General features: G+C 38.6%; 1 pseudogene; it reads right to left on the bottom strand.

The window, feature by feature from the left end:
- The window catches only part of LOC122690349, a 64,767-nt pseudogene that overhangs the window by 30,926 nt on the left and 18,558 nt on the right, over positions 1–15,283 (bottom strand).

The raw sequence follows: 15,283 nt of genomic DNA on the forward strand, positions 1-15,283 counted from the left end.
GCGTGCTGCAGTCCCGTGGGGTTGGAGAGAGTCGGACATGACTGAGCGAATGAACAACATTCTTGCCTGGGAAATCCCATGGAAAGAGAAGCCAAGCAGACTATGGTCCATGGTCTTGCAAAGAGTCAGACACAACTTATTAACTAAAAAACAACAATTTATATGATATTTGCAAGGATTAAGTAGCTTGCAGTATAAAAAAGCACTCTGCAACCCATATATTGTGTGCATGGGTGCTGTCACTCAGTCATATTTGACTCTTTGCAATCCCATGGACTGTAGCCCACCAAACTCCTCTGTCCATGGGATTATCACAGCAAGAATATTGGAGTGGGTTGCCATTACCTCCCCAGGGGATCTTTCCAACCCAGGAATTGAAAACGAGTCTCCTGCAGTTCCTGCACTGGCAAGTAGGATTCTTTACCATTGAGCCACCTGGGAAGCAAACCCATATGTTAGCATCTCACAAATATGAGTCTTGTTATATGAACATATTGGGATTTTGGAATTGGTTTTTATGTGGTGTAGTTTAATTAAACATTTATTGAGCACATGTGGCAGGCAATGAGAATACTAAGATGAAAATCAAGGTCTCTGTGTTTGAGGAACTTATCATCAAATATGGGGAGAGATGAGTTTAAGTGACTATGTTAAGTGCAATGACAGAGGAGGAGTACCTATCTCAGACTCCCAGAAGAAAATATGTCAGATCAGAGTTCTGAGAGATGAGTGGCTCTAGCAAGGTTTAGGCCAAGAGGAGAGGTACAAAGCAGAGAGCTGTTCTAGGCAGAAGCAGAGAGTAATGAAATGATGTGACACAAGGGAAACTAGCAATTCAGAACTACTAGAGAAGCAAGAGCAAGATGGAAGATGAGTTTGGAGGGCTTGATAGGGGCCAGGCCTTGGAGGGTTAAGAATTTAGATCTTTTTCCATTGACAATGGGATGAGAACCATCCAGAGAAGACTGGATTGGTTTAGGTGGATTTAGAACTGATTAGACTTGGTTGTGTTTGAGAACTGAAAGGAGAGAGATTCTGGTTGTACATTCCACTCTCCTTCCCACGTTCTCCAGGTTAGCAGGAGGAAGGACCTGGGGAGGAAGGAGGCAAAGATGAGTACAGATGCAGGTAAGTTTTTCAAAGATGTGGGGTACAGGATGCTAGGGATTGAAGTAGTTTGCATGTGCTGCCCTCACTTAGTATTGTAAGTGATTTAGTAATTTTCCAGAGGAATATAGCTCCTGGCTTCTTTTTCTTGTTGGATTTTGTAAAGTAGTCACAGGACTCTGGGATCAGACAAAAGAAACCAAGGGTTGCTAGACAGTAGATCACACAGAAGTTCCTCAGATTCACTGAGCCCATGTTATGTGGTATGAAGATGAGCTTACGTTGTGCTGGGGAGTGCCCTACTTAGGGGTTCCTTTCTGGGTTCCAGAAACTACCCATCAGTGAGTCTTATGTTCGTATAGTCAGTTCTAGGAGAATGGATCCAGAGTTGGCACAGAAAAGAAGCTGAGAGGAAGAGTGAACTCATTATTTCTCTTGACTTGAATATAAGACAAGTGAAACTTAACCAGTTTTCTTTTCTGCAAGAGTTCTAGTCTAGTGGAGGATGCACTGGATATAGTACCATGGCTTCAATAAAGGAAAAAGTCTAGTGATGGCCTCATGGCCAAGATGAAAAAAGTAGGCTAATGGTTGTGGTGGTCTTCTATATTCAAAGAAGCTTGAGTAAATGATTTTCTTTTAGCACAAAGGAGAGGCTGATGTCTTTGGGTGGGCTCCAGTGTAGTCATTCTTTGATCAATGATTAGATGAAGGTATAAAAATGTTATCAAATCTGAAGATATTAAAAAATTAGAAAGTAAAAAGTTAACTCGAAGGTTTATAGAAAAGTTAGAAAGTAGAAAATTAACTACAAGCTTTGGGTAATAGAATAAAGATTCTCAATAGGCCAAAAAGATGGATAAGACCAACCTGAAGAAATTCAATAGGAATAAATGAAACATCAGCATTTTAGGTTAAAAAGGGATAAGTTATAAGACAGTGGGAATATTCTTACTAGAAAATCTTTTGTGTGTTGGGGGGGGGAAATCTTAAAGATTTAAATGATTTAATTGGCTGGAAGCTATGAGTCAATAATGTAAGTTGGTTAGAAATAGAAAGTTGATATAATATCAGACTGCATTATGGAAATATGATAATTATTTCTGAATTTTGAGGTAAGAAAATATTTCTCAAGATGCAAAAGACAATTAAATATAAAGGGAAACCTTGATAAAATTTGACAGTATTCATATTAAGAAGTTCTGTTCCTCTAAAGTTACCATTAAGAAAGTGAAAAGGCAAGCTGCTTAGTGAGAGATGTTTACAAGACACATAAAAAATAAAGACTCATAAACAGAATATGTAAGTAACTCCTATGAGTCAATTAAAAAATCAGATCTTCCAAAAGAAAAAAAGTGTGCAAAAGGCTTAAATCAATACTTCAAAAAGAAGGATTCCACGTGGCCAATAAATACATGAAAAGACATACAATCTCATTAAAAGTCAGGTAAATGCAAATTAAAGCCATGATTCCATTGTGTACATGCAACAGAAGACTACATTGGAATAAATAAAAATGTATAAACACCAGCACTGTAAAACATGAATGGATCTTAAAAACACAATATTGAGAGAGAGGAGTCAAACATAAAGAAAATACAAAGTATATGGATTCCATTTATATACCATCTCAAACTACATTGTTTAGGGATGCAGGCCTACATGGTAATACCATAATGAAAAGCAAAGAAGCAATTACCATGAAAATTAGGATAATCATTGGTTCTAAAGGCAGGAGGAGAGTGTTATCAGAAAAAGGTAGGCAGGGGGCTATCGCATGCTATTTTTTATATCAGTGGTTTTTACATGCACACTGACTTAATAATAATTTGTTAAATGCAATATTTATATTTTGTTCACGTTTCTAAATATGTGTTATAGATCACAAAGTTTAGAACAATTTAAAAGGAAATTCCCAAGCTATAGACTCTCAAGAACCAATGTAGCTAGACACAAAACAGAATGAAATGCAAAAATAAATTTATCACTTTTTTGTATGCCCCTATGTTCAGAATGCAAGATGCATATGGTAAAACACTTTTCCAATCTAAAAGGCCCAAATGGGAAACTGGGGAGAAAAGTATTCACTATTGTCTATCTTCTATTTTAAATGTAGAAAATAGAAAAAAATTGATTCCAGATCAACAAACATCAATAATTCTCTGAGAAACATTATAATGGCGTAACTTACCCAGTGGGTACTATTTACTGCTCTGAATCGAAGTGCATAATTTAAAGTAGATGACTTAGGTGCCAACACAGGCTGTGTCCATTTTATTTGAACCATTTTTTTGAGGCCCAAAACTGGTTTCACACTGGAAATCTTAGGAGGCTCGATTTTAGCTGAAAATAAAAATCATACAGTTCTTGTATTTGCACAAAGACCAGAAAGAGCTAATAACATCCACCCAGAATTGAAAAGGAAATGATAGTGCATATTTCGTGATTTAGTGTATGCACAAGGCTTTAGGAAAGCAGGACAAAAAGAATGTTGCCACCTCCCACTCCTTCAAAAGAGAATGTCCAGTGAGGAAAGGCTATATTTCTGAGATTTTTTTTAAACAAATCAGCCTTTTACTGACTGGTTGAGATCTTTTGTCAAACAGAAGGGAGGTAAAAGGAAACTCCATGACCAGAGAATGGGTTGCTCCTCTTGTCTATTCTCCCCATCTCTCTTTCTTTGACCTTCAGGATGAAGAAGTGTCCAGTGGAAAGCACCTCTCATCTCCCCTGAACACTACAAACATTCTCACCCTAAATCTCTCCTTGAAAAAGTGTGTGTGTGTGTGTGGGGGGGGGGTTATAAAAGTAACATAGGCTCATTTCAAAAATTATTTATTTGAATGCATTTATTTGGTTGTGCCAGGTCTAAGTTGCAGAGTTGCAGCTTGAGAACTCATAGTTGTAGCTTGTAGGATCTAGTTCCCTATCCAGGGATCGAACCCACGCTCCCTGCATTGGAAGGCGGAGTCTTGACCACTGGACCATCAGGGAAGTCCTCCCCAAATTTTTTAAATATAGAAAAACTACAAAGAAAAATGTAGTCAACCATAATTCTATCAACCGGCATGCATGCTAAGTTGCTTCAGTCATGTCGGATTCTCTGTGATCCCATGGACTCTAGCCCGCCAGGCTCCTCTGTCCATGGGATTCCCCAGGCAAGAATACTGCAGTGGGTTGCCATGTCCTTCTTGCAATCAACCAGAGATCATCCTTATTAGCATTTTGGTGTATTTCCAGGCTTTTTCCTATACAAGAATTTGTATTTTTTTTTTGAAAATGATGTTATGCTAAATAAATCTTTTGTCTTTTTGAAAAACATTATGAAACCAGCAAACATCCCTTTGCATTAAAATTTTTCAAAACATGATTTCAAAGCTTCATAATATTCTCTTATAGAGGAACAGAATTTGACACTTTCTCTATTAGTGTACATAGTGTTTCCAATTTCTTGTTTTAAAGCTCCCCTGAGAACAGAAGCTGAGTCTCCATCACAAGGCCTTGGATTAACACTTGGCACTTAGCAAATTTCAGATATTTGTTAAGTGAACAAGTAAGTGGATGACAGTTGTATCTTTGTCTGCATCTCTCATGGCTTCCTTAGATCCCCTAGGACAGAAGGATTAAATTAAAAGGTATAAACATTTTGGGTCTTCCCAGGTGGTTCAGTGGTAAAGAACCCACCTGCCAGTGCAGGAGATGTGGGTTTGATCCTTGGGTTGGGAGATCCCTTGCAGAAGGAAAGGGCAACCCACTCCAGTATTCTTGCCTGGAGGATCCCACGGACAGAGCAGCCTGGAGGGTTAGAGTCCATGGGGTTGCAAAAGAGTTGGACATGACTTAGTGACTAAACAACAAAAAACAACAGCATAAACATTGTTAAGGCTACTTCCCACAAAATGTCATTTTGCTTTCCAAAATAGCTACAGTAATAGCTGCAGTGTATATATATATAGCACAATTTCTTTATTCATGATTCTGTTGGTGGGCATTTAGGCTGTTTCTATATCTTGGCTATTATGAATAATATTGCAATGAACATGGAAATGCAAGTATTTCTTTACGATCCTAATAAGATCCTATTTAGATAATACCAGAATTGGAATTGCTAGTAGTTATATTTTTAATTTGGGAGTTGTAGTTTTTAATTTGGTAGTTGTATTTTTAACATGGTAGTGGTATTTTTAATTTTTTTTGAACTTTCATACTGTTTTCCATTAATTTACATTTTTGCTAAAGTAATATATGTTAATTTTAAGAAAGTAAAGATAATAATAAAATAGAAGTTTGTGTTTAAGAAGTGAAAAGCCTTGCCCCTTTCAGGCCCATCGTCAAGAGGTAGAGCCAATGTTAGCAGTGTGATGTAAGCCTTCCAAAGGGAGTTCCTAAAAATGTTTTTAAAAGAAACCCAAGTCAAACATTTCACAAAAAGAAAATCTGAGGCCCAGATACCTAAACTGCTGAGATGTACCAGAGGTTTAAAGACGAATTACCACTGATCTTTCAGTTCAGTTCAGATCAGTCACTCAGTAGTGCCCGACTCTTTGCGATCCCATGAACCGCGGCACGCCAGGCGTCCCTGTCCATCACCAACACCCGGAGTTTGCCCAAACTCATGGCCACTGAGTCGGTGATGCCATCCAGCCATCTCAGCCTCTGTCGTCCCCTTCTCCTCCTGCCCTCAATCTTTCCCAGCATCAGGGTCTTCAAATGAATCAGTTCTTCTCATCAGGTGGCCGAAGTATTGGAGTTTCAGCTTCAACATCAGTCCTTCCAATGAACACCCAGCATTGATCTCCTTTAGGATGGACTGGTTGGATCTCCTTGCAGCCCAAGAGACTCTCAAGAGTCTTCTCCAACACCACAGTTTAAAAGCATCAGTTCTTCTGCACTCAGCTTTCTTTATAGTCCAACTCTCACATCCATACATGACTACTGGAAAAACCACAGCCTTGACTGGATGGATCTTTGTTGGCAAGATAATGGCTCTGCTTTTTAATATGCTGTCTAGGCTGGTCATAACTTTCCTCCCAAGGAGCAAGTGTCTTCTAATTTCATGACTGCAATCACCATCTGCAAGTGATTTTGGAGCCCCAAAATAAAGTCAGCCACTGTTTCCACTGTTTGCCCATCTATTTGCCATGAAGTGATGGGACCAGATGCCATGATCATAGTTTTCTGGATGTTGAGCTTTAAGCCAACTTTTCCACTCTGCTCTTTCACTTTCATCAAGAGGCTCTTTAGTTCTTCTTCACTTTCTGCCATAAGGGTGGTGTCATCTGCATATCTGAGGTTATTGATATTTCTCCTGGCAATCTTGATTCCAGCTTGTGCTTCTTCCAGCCCAGCGTTTCTCATGATGTACTCTGCATATAAGTTAAATAAGCAGCATAACAATATACAGCCTTGCCATACTCCTTTTCCTATTTGGAACCAGTCTGTTGTTCCATGTCCAGTTCTGACTGTTGCTTCCTGACCTGCATACAGGTTTCTCAAGAGGCAGGTCAGGTGGTCTGGTATTCCCATCTCTTTCAGAATTTTCCTCAGTTTATTGTGAGCCACACAGTCAAAGGATTTGGCGTAGTCAATAAAGCAGAAATAGATGTTTTTCTGGAACTCTCTTATTTTTTTGATGGTCCAGCAGATGTTGGCAATTTGATCTCTGGTTCCTCTGCCTTTTCTAAAACCAGCTTGAACATATGGAAGTTCATGGTTCACGTATTGCTGAAGCCTGGCTTGGAGAAATTTTGAGCATTACTTTACTAGCGTGTGAGATGAGGGCAATTGTGCGGTAGTTTGAACATTCTTCGGGATTGCCTTTCTCTGGGATTGGAATGAAAACTGACCTTTTCCAGTCCTGTGGCCACTGCTGAGTTTTCCAAATTTACTGGCATGTTGAGTGCAGCACTTTCACAGCATCATCTTCCAGGATTTGAAACAGCTCTACTGGAATTCCATCACCTCCACTAGCTTTGCTCATAGTGATGCTTCCTAAGGTCCACTTGATTTCACATTCCAGGATTTCTGGCTCTAGGTGAATGATAACACCGTCATGATTATCTGGGTCATGAAGATCTTTTTTGTACAGTTCTTCTGTGTATTCATGCCACCTCTTAATATCTTCTGCTTCTGTTAGGTCCATACCATTTCTGGCCTTTATTGTGCCCATCTTTGCATGAAATGTTCCCTTGGTATCTCTAATTTTATTGAAGAGATCTCTAGACTTTCCCATTCTATTGTTTTCCCCTATTTCTTTGCATTGATCACTGAGGAAGGCTTTCTTATCTCTCCTTGCTCTTCTTTGGAACTGCATTCAAATGGGTATATCTTTCCTTTTCTCCTTTGCTTTTCATTTCTCTTCTTTACACAGCTATTTGTAAGGCCTCCTCAGACAGCCATTTTGCTCTTTTGCATTTCTTTTTCTTGTGGATGGTCTTGATCCCTGTAACTTTTTCAAAAACAGGACCAGGAAACACTTTCCAACTCATTCTATGAGGCCAGTATTTCCATGATGCCAAAAACAGACAAATATTTCACAAGAAAGAAAGCAACAGACCAATATCCCCTATGAAGATAGAAGAAAAAGTCCTCAACAAAAAAACTATCAGTCCAAATTCAGCAACATATAGAAAGCATTATACACTTACAACCACGTGAGATTTATTTCAGGAATACAAAGTTTGTTAATTTTGCTTAAAAATTAACTCAGAAAGGATCATAGAACTAAATGTAAGGGCTAAAACTATAGTCTTTAAAAGAAAACAGTAGGAATCTTTGTGACCTCAGGTTTGGTACTAGTTTATTAGTTCTGACTCCTGAGCACAAGCAATAAAGGAAAAAATAGATAAATTATAATAAAATCATCAAGATTAAATTATGTTTTAGTTTCAAAGGACATCATTAAGAAATTGAAAACATAACCCACAGGAAGAAAGAAAATATGTGCAAAACATATCTTATAAGGAGCTGATACCCAGAATATATAAAGAACTCGAACTTCCCTGGCAATCCAGTGATTAATACTCACTCTTCCACTGCAGGGAGCTTAGGTTGATCCCTAGTAGGGGAACTAAGATCTCACATGCTTCAGAGCACAGCTCCTTGCAAAAAGAACTCTTAAAATTGAACAATAAAAAGACAACATAATTGTAAAATCAGCAAATACATGGATTAACATTTTTCCAGAGAAGATGTACAAATGGCCAATTAGCACATGAAAAGATGCTCAATATCATTGATTATTTGGTAAGTGCAAATCAGAACAGTGAGGTATGATGTAATACCCATCGGGGAAGTTCCCTAATACCCACTAGGATGGTTATGATAAAAAAAAAAAAAAAAAAAAAAACGTGCAATAACTAGTGTTGGCGAGAATATGGAGAAGCTAGTAACTTTATAAATTGCTGGTGGGAATGTGAAATGATACAGCCATTTTGGTAAAATTCAGCAGTTCCTCAAAAAGTTAAAGACTGAGTTATATGACACAGCAATTTCATTAGGTATATATCTAAGAGAATTGAAGCCTATATCCAAACAAAAATTTGTACACATATATTCATAATTGCAGCATTCATAACCAAAAAGTGGGAACAACTCAAATGTCTATCAACCAATGTATGGTTGAACATAATGTAATATGTCCCTATGATGGATTATTATTCAGCTATAAAAAGGAATAAATGCTACAAGATGGATTGAACCTTTAAAACATTATGCTGTGAAAGAAATAAGACACAAGGACTATACTGTATCATTACGTTTATATGAATTTTCAAAAATAAGTAAATCCATAAAGACAGAAAAATAGATTAGTGACTGCCAGAGACCAAGGGGAAGGTGGAATTAAGGATTTCTGCTAATGGGCATGAAGTTTCTTTGAGGGGTGATGAAAAGTTTCTGGAACTAGATCCTGATGATATTTGTATAACTTTGTGAATATGATTTTTAAAAACTGGTGAACTGTCATTTTTGAACAGTGAATCTTTGGGGTGGGGAATGGGATGGAGGTTCAAGAGGGAGGGGACATATGTATACCTATGGCTGATTCATGTTGAGGTATGGCAAAAACCAACACAATATTGTAAAGCAATTATCCTCCAGTTAAAAATAAATAACAAAAAAGGTGAATCTTATCACATGTGAATTATATCTCACAAATGATGTTATTTTAAAATTAAATAGTAAAAACTACTCTTTGAAAAAGAATTTAAAAGGTAACAATCAGTGAGATATTTTTCAAAATAAGAGTTTTACTTTCTCCTACAGGAGCAATAATGTTTTGAAGGAGAAACACTGTTTCTTCTAATATAATTTATGGTACAAACTGCAAGAGAAAATCAAGGACCAGCAAAATGTTTCTTCTCATTCTTTTTTTTTTTTTTTGGTCAGTTCCCTCCTTCCTTCCTTTCATCTTCCCTCTGATCCTCCCTCTCTTTTCCTTCTTCAAAAGAAGACAAATTTTCCATATATCCATAACATACACCTAGTATATACTTGAGCTGTGAATCTACTTTTTAGTTCACAGATATCTCTTTAAAAAAAAAAGAAGAGGGTATATTTTAATAAAAAAAGTACATAAGAATATAAAGTGATACTTACTTATGGTATTTAAGTCCCAATATGTTAATATCAGATTTAATTATACCATATGCATTTTGAGCCTCCACTTGAATAATGTAAATATCTGGTGGTGTTAATCTTGAATAAAAAGAGCATGAAGAACCATTTTTACTTGTAGAATTACAAGTATCATTTTCATGTAAATAACACCTTTGAAGGAAAAAATGATTCAGCATTAGTTTAGTACAGCAGTTTAGAAACATAAGCATATTTAATATATTAAGCATGTATTTGGTAGCTTCCTTCTGGGTCTCTCTTGAGAACTATATAGTCCAGAAATTGATGTTTATCTCTCCAGATTCCTTCCTCAGCTTCAAGGAGAGAGAAAAGTTACCATGGAGACCTCCCTGGGAATCCTGTAAGTCCATCAAAAGTTATAGTCATATAACATATTTCCTATTGGTAAGAAATAATGAATAGGCTCTTGAAAATCTCAGATTCTAACCTTGAGAACATATTCTTGAAAGAAAAAAATAAAAAGAATTTGTTAAATAAATTACAGTAGATACATAAATAGAATTTAAAATGATAGTTTTTACTACAACTATATTTAATGATATGGAAAGATGCCTGGTACTCTATTAATGGTGAAAAAAGCAAGATGCATATTATATAAATAATGACTACATTAATATGAACTTACATATTTACATAACTCTTCTTAAAGGTGTCTAGAAATGCCTTCATTAAAATGTTAAACATTGTTACCTTTGGTGGTGGGATTTTGGGTGATTTTTTATATTCTTCATATTTTTCAGATTGATTTTTTGGCCACTGGTGTACACTGTTTTCAGAAATCTCATTATAATTAGTTTCTTAGATAGATAACTTAAACCTTATCAAGCTATAACTTAATGAAAACAACTACACATATTGTAGGAATCAAGGAGGTGGCTATTGCTATAGTCCTCTAGGGACTATGTGGGAGATGAAACAGGCTGAGACCAGAAGAGGGGGCCCACTTTGTAAGGATTTGTAAAGGCAGGGGTGAGGGAGCAGAGCCTGAACATACAGAAATAGAGAATCATGGAATTTTGAAAGCAGAAAGGATCTCAGGGTTTTCCATGGTTATCATAGAGTGCAAAAATGGCCAACAGGGTAATGTAGTGTAATGGTTATACAAGCATCCTCCCCTCCCTCTTAGCTTTAGATCCTACCAGTATGGTTGCAAATAACCAAGATATCACCCCAGCCACTGGATGCAAATAATGGTTATCTAGAAGCTATAATTGAGAAAACATATTACTTACTGTCTAAGCAACTTGAGTCAGGAGTTAAAGTGGGAACCTCTGCCTCCTCCCCTTACTCTCCCTGATGGCACAAAAGCTCCCATACTCACGAAGTTCTCCTGACTGTGTAGATATAAAATTAGCTTCTTTCTCTGGACTCCAGGTGCAAGTAAAATTTTTCCTATAGTAGAAGACACAAGAAATGTTCTCAGGCTTAGTTGGCAGGTCTAGAAAACTACACAAACACAGTAAATTTAGTGCATGATAAATATTGCCAGCATTGAAGAGTTTGATGAAAACAGATTAATCAAAAGCTGAACTTCTTGGTAAGTTACTAGGTATAACAGGTTCTCCTTATCAGGGCCATGGAAGGAATCTAACTCCATCTCTGCAGTTAGTCCCTTTAAACAGCTAGATTTCTACTTAGAAAACACTTCTTTTATTTTTATTCAAGGAAGTTCCTACCAGATAAGAAGTAAAAAGTCCATCACTTGTAGCAAGTAAAATATTGGAGCAGGGGAGTGAAGGTAAGATGGAGCAAAGAACTCAGATATCAGCTTTCTTGGGTGCAACAGTACAAATACGCATGAGTCTGAAGAACCAAGGTCATTTGGGCTGGTGGCCTATTTCACCAGGCATAGTAAGTCTAGTCGGAGCCTCGTGTACCACTTAAGCACCAACTCCAGCATGATATGCAAGTCCTAGCACTGCAGAGGGTGGGTTGGGGAAGATCTTCACGTAAGCTCTGAACAGGTGAGAGTAGCAAGCAGGGATTCAGAAGTCCCCAGTATCTCAGGGTGAGGAACTGGGGGTGGGTATAGATGTGTGGGGTTGGTCCAGGCCTGGGATTCAGAAGAGATCAGGCACGTTCAGGGTGTTATGGCTGTAGATCAGGCCTGGGATTCAGATGAAGAGGCTTCTGTGCACAGGGGGATGTCAAGACCACAGGCAAACAGCTGGGGCATGAACTTCAGGAGTGGGTTTGGCAATGATACCCCAAAGCCCACGCAAAGTTGGCTGCCCAGCAGCAGATAACAGAGAAGGGATAAGACCCCAGCAGACCGCCCAGAGGAAAACAGAGGGAAACAAAGACTTGCTCACACAGATTTAGGAGACAAGGACTCTGAAGTTACGTAAACCCTCTCATATACCTAGACACCACCCCAGGCAGGAGTAGGGGGACAGGCAGAAGCTCTGGAACTGCACACAGTTACCCCAGAGAGACTGAATCAGCTGAAAAACACTATAAATCAGGAGAAACTGAGACAATGCTTACAAATATAAGTGCTGCCCATGTTGTTCCCTTCCTCAGGCTTGCCTGGCTTTCCAGGCGAGCAGGGACTTTTTGAATACTGATTAGCTTAATCATAGAAAATAAGGATGCTATAAAATATATCTGCATATCTGACTAATGTATACATTTCAACTCTTCCAGAGGTAACACCTTCTAATAGGAAGTCAGTAATAAACGGTTTCAGAATGGGTTGTATTCACTGCTTAGATTTGGGACTTTTGGGATTTGTATGTTCATTCATGGGCTTCCCTGGTGGTTCAGATGGTTATGAATCTGCCTGCAATGTGGGAGACTGTGGTCTAAGAAATGAGAATTGTCCACATAGGTAAAGCGGCCCCTGGGAGTGCCAAACAAGAGTGAAGGAGAGCAAGGGGCCTTCATGTCATGTCCACATTTCCAGCTTTTTCCTGAGACGCCTTCCTCTGAGTCCTGCAGATGAGCCTGATCCTGACAACAATTGCCAAGGTCCAGCCCCAGCAGGACCAGGAATACCCAAGGGATGAGTGGCGTCGGCGAGGAAGAAGACAGACAGACACACAGACACAGACGGTTGCGTAGAAGAGGTAGCTTTTTTTTTATTTTTTTTTTTAGGATAGCTCAGTTTTTATAGAATGAATATTACCTCACCCTTAAGTCACCACATACTACATCAGATATTGGTTTGTGCTTCCGTCAATATTTTTCCCATGTTTTTCCCCTATGCATTCATCTAGAACGTTTCTGGTTACAGGGTTTATACTTAAATGTCCCATACATAGTCTTCTTGCCTCAATGGCCTAACATTCTCACTCTAACAAAAACAATGTTCCACAAATCTCAGGTATAGTGTAAATTCTTTGGACAATAAAACAATACATGGGAAGGGTCACAGTAACATGTTTGACATTTCTGAGAATAGTACCACGAGAAAAACCTGATATTTTTCTTTACCTGAAACCACAAAATCTCAGTTTACAATGATTAACTATTAAACAGCAAAAACACCTCTAAAGCAGCAAAACATCTCTATTAATAGTGAGATAATGGCAGTGAAGCTGGTTAATATAAATCTTCTATTAAAATCCTATATACCCCACTTTCTAATTTTACAAAAATACCTATAATATCCCGTGTTGTTTAAAGAAAAGGAAACAATGAACAAATAGCAGCAAGGAAATAGCAATGATGAAAACCCTTTCAACCAAGGGGCAAGTAAACTAAAGCAGTATATCTACTTTTTTTTTTAATGTAGATTCCATCTTTCTTTTTTCCATTTATTTCTATTAGCTGGAGGCCAACCACCCCACAACATTTTAGTGGTTTTCGTCACACATTGACGCGAATCAGCCATGGATTTACATCAACCAAGGAGCAAGTAAACTAAAGCAGTATATCTACTTCTAAATCTAAATACCTCTACACTTTTCTGTTCTAGAACATTATAATCTTTTAAGCAATCAGCCAGACGATACCTGCGGCCTTATTTCTTTGACTTAATGTTTATGGTCGTGTCCTGAGCCAGAGCAATCATGAGCATCTCCAAAAAGGCTTGGATTTTTCCAGTGAGGCCTTATTACTATACATTATTCTTTCTAAAAATTAATAGAAAGCCCAACAACAGTAAGACAGAAGGAAGAAAGGGACATACCAGGCCCCTGGGACAACCTCGAGGGGAAGAGCTGCCTTGCAGGTTCCTTTCTCGTCCCGGTGGCTCCGGAGGGGACATATTGGGCCCCCGGGGCAGCCCCATGTGAGGAAGAGCTGCCTTGCAGGTTCCTCTCTCGTCCCATGACCTTGTCACGGACTGGGCCCATCCCGGTGGCTCCGGACAAACAATTAAGGCAATGACTTTCTATCTGTGCTACTTGCATGCTGAAAACCATGAAAAAGCTGGTGATCTCCAAGTCCAACTGCTTAAAGGACCAAAGTTCACTGACCTGAACCAAAGAATACTACATGTCAAGTGGAGATCAGAAGGTAAACCGATTAGTCCAGTAATTCCTCAGAGAGCCCATATAGCTTGAAAACCCTCCCTCAGGAATCCTCAGGACAGCAAGCAGAATATTAACAGATACACACTTCACAACTGTCAGTGGGACAGGCAAAATTCTACAAGAGGGTGAGCCAAGGGTTAGCCAACAATGTCCCCAGGGGAATGGCTTTCACACTGACTGACTCACTCTCTGGCTCAGAGATTTTGGCTGTATGTGTTTGTGTGTACATGTGGGTCTGTCTTTAGTCCTCTGGCCAAGTTCCTTACAAATAGTCATCCAAAACTAGCCTGCCCTCCACCTCCATTTTGCTCATACCAGCACATGAACTCTCAGCAGGATTTCAAAGTTGATCATTGGCTGGAAAACAAAGAAATAAGATGCCTTTCCCTGTCTCCTCAGAATAGTCTTTAGTTTTGTACTATTCTCATTATGGCCCCCTACGGTCACATTTGATTTCCACCTTCATTCTCAGTCTGTCTTGCACAGGCTGATTCCAAAGACAGCCACCAAAAGAACCAGTGTAGAAATAGATGGGCAGAGGAGCCTCGGACACGACTGAGGTGACTTAACATAGCACAGCACAGGAATAGATCCTTGTGAATCTAAATATATCCCCATCGAACCATGGTGAACTCTGGTCTTTACTATTCTTCCTTGAATATCTCTCTTTAGCTCTTTCAGAAGCTTTGATTAATATCTATAAAAACCATAAGTCAGAGGGGAATCCAACCTCTGGTTACCAGAACCATCAGTGTCATCAGAAATCAGAAGAGGAAGTAGTTGTAAAAATGATTTTCCTCTTCCCCTGAGCTTTTTTGAAGGAGCTACATTTGTTTTACTCTCCCTGTTTGGTACATGGCAGGACAGAGATATTCTTGCGAGGCCACTTGATATTGGTATAGAGAAGGAAAAAATTCTGTTTCCTTTTACTCTCCTAGGTTCTCCAGCCAGCACCCTGTAAAATCAGACTGACAAAAGACAGGTTAATAAGAGAAAACATTATATTAATGCATGCAGTGAAATTACACAGGCAAAAACTCAATAAAGAGTAACTTAAAGAG

Source organism: Cervus elaphus, chromosome X, assembly GCF_910594005.1.
Source record: "Cervus elaphus chromosome X, mCerEla1.1, whole genome shotgun sequence".
Classification (NCBI taxonomy): domain Eukaryota; kingdom Metazoa; phylum Chordata; class Mammalia; order Artiodactyla; family Cervidae; genus Cervus; species Cervus elaphus.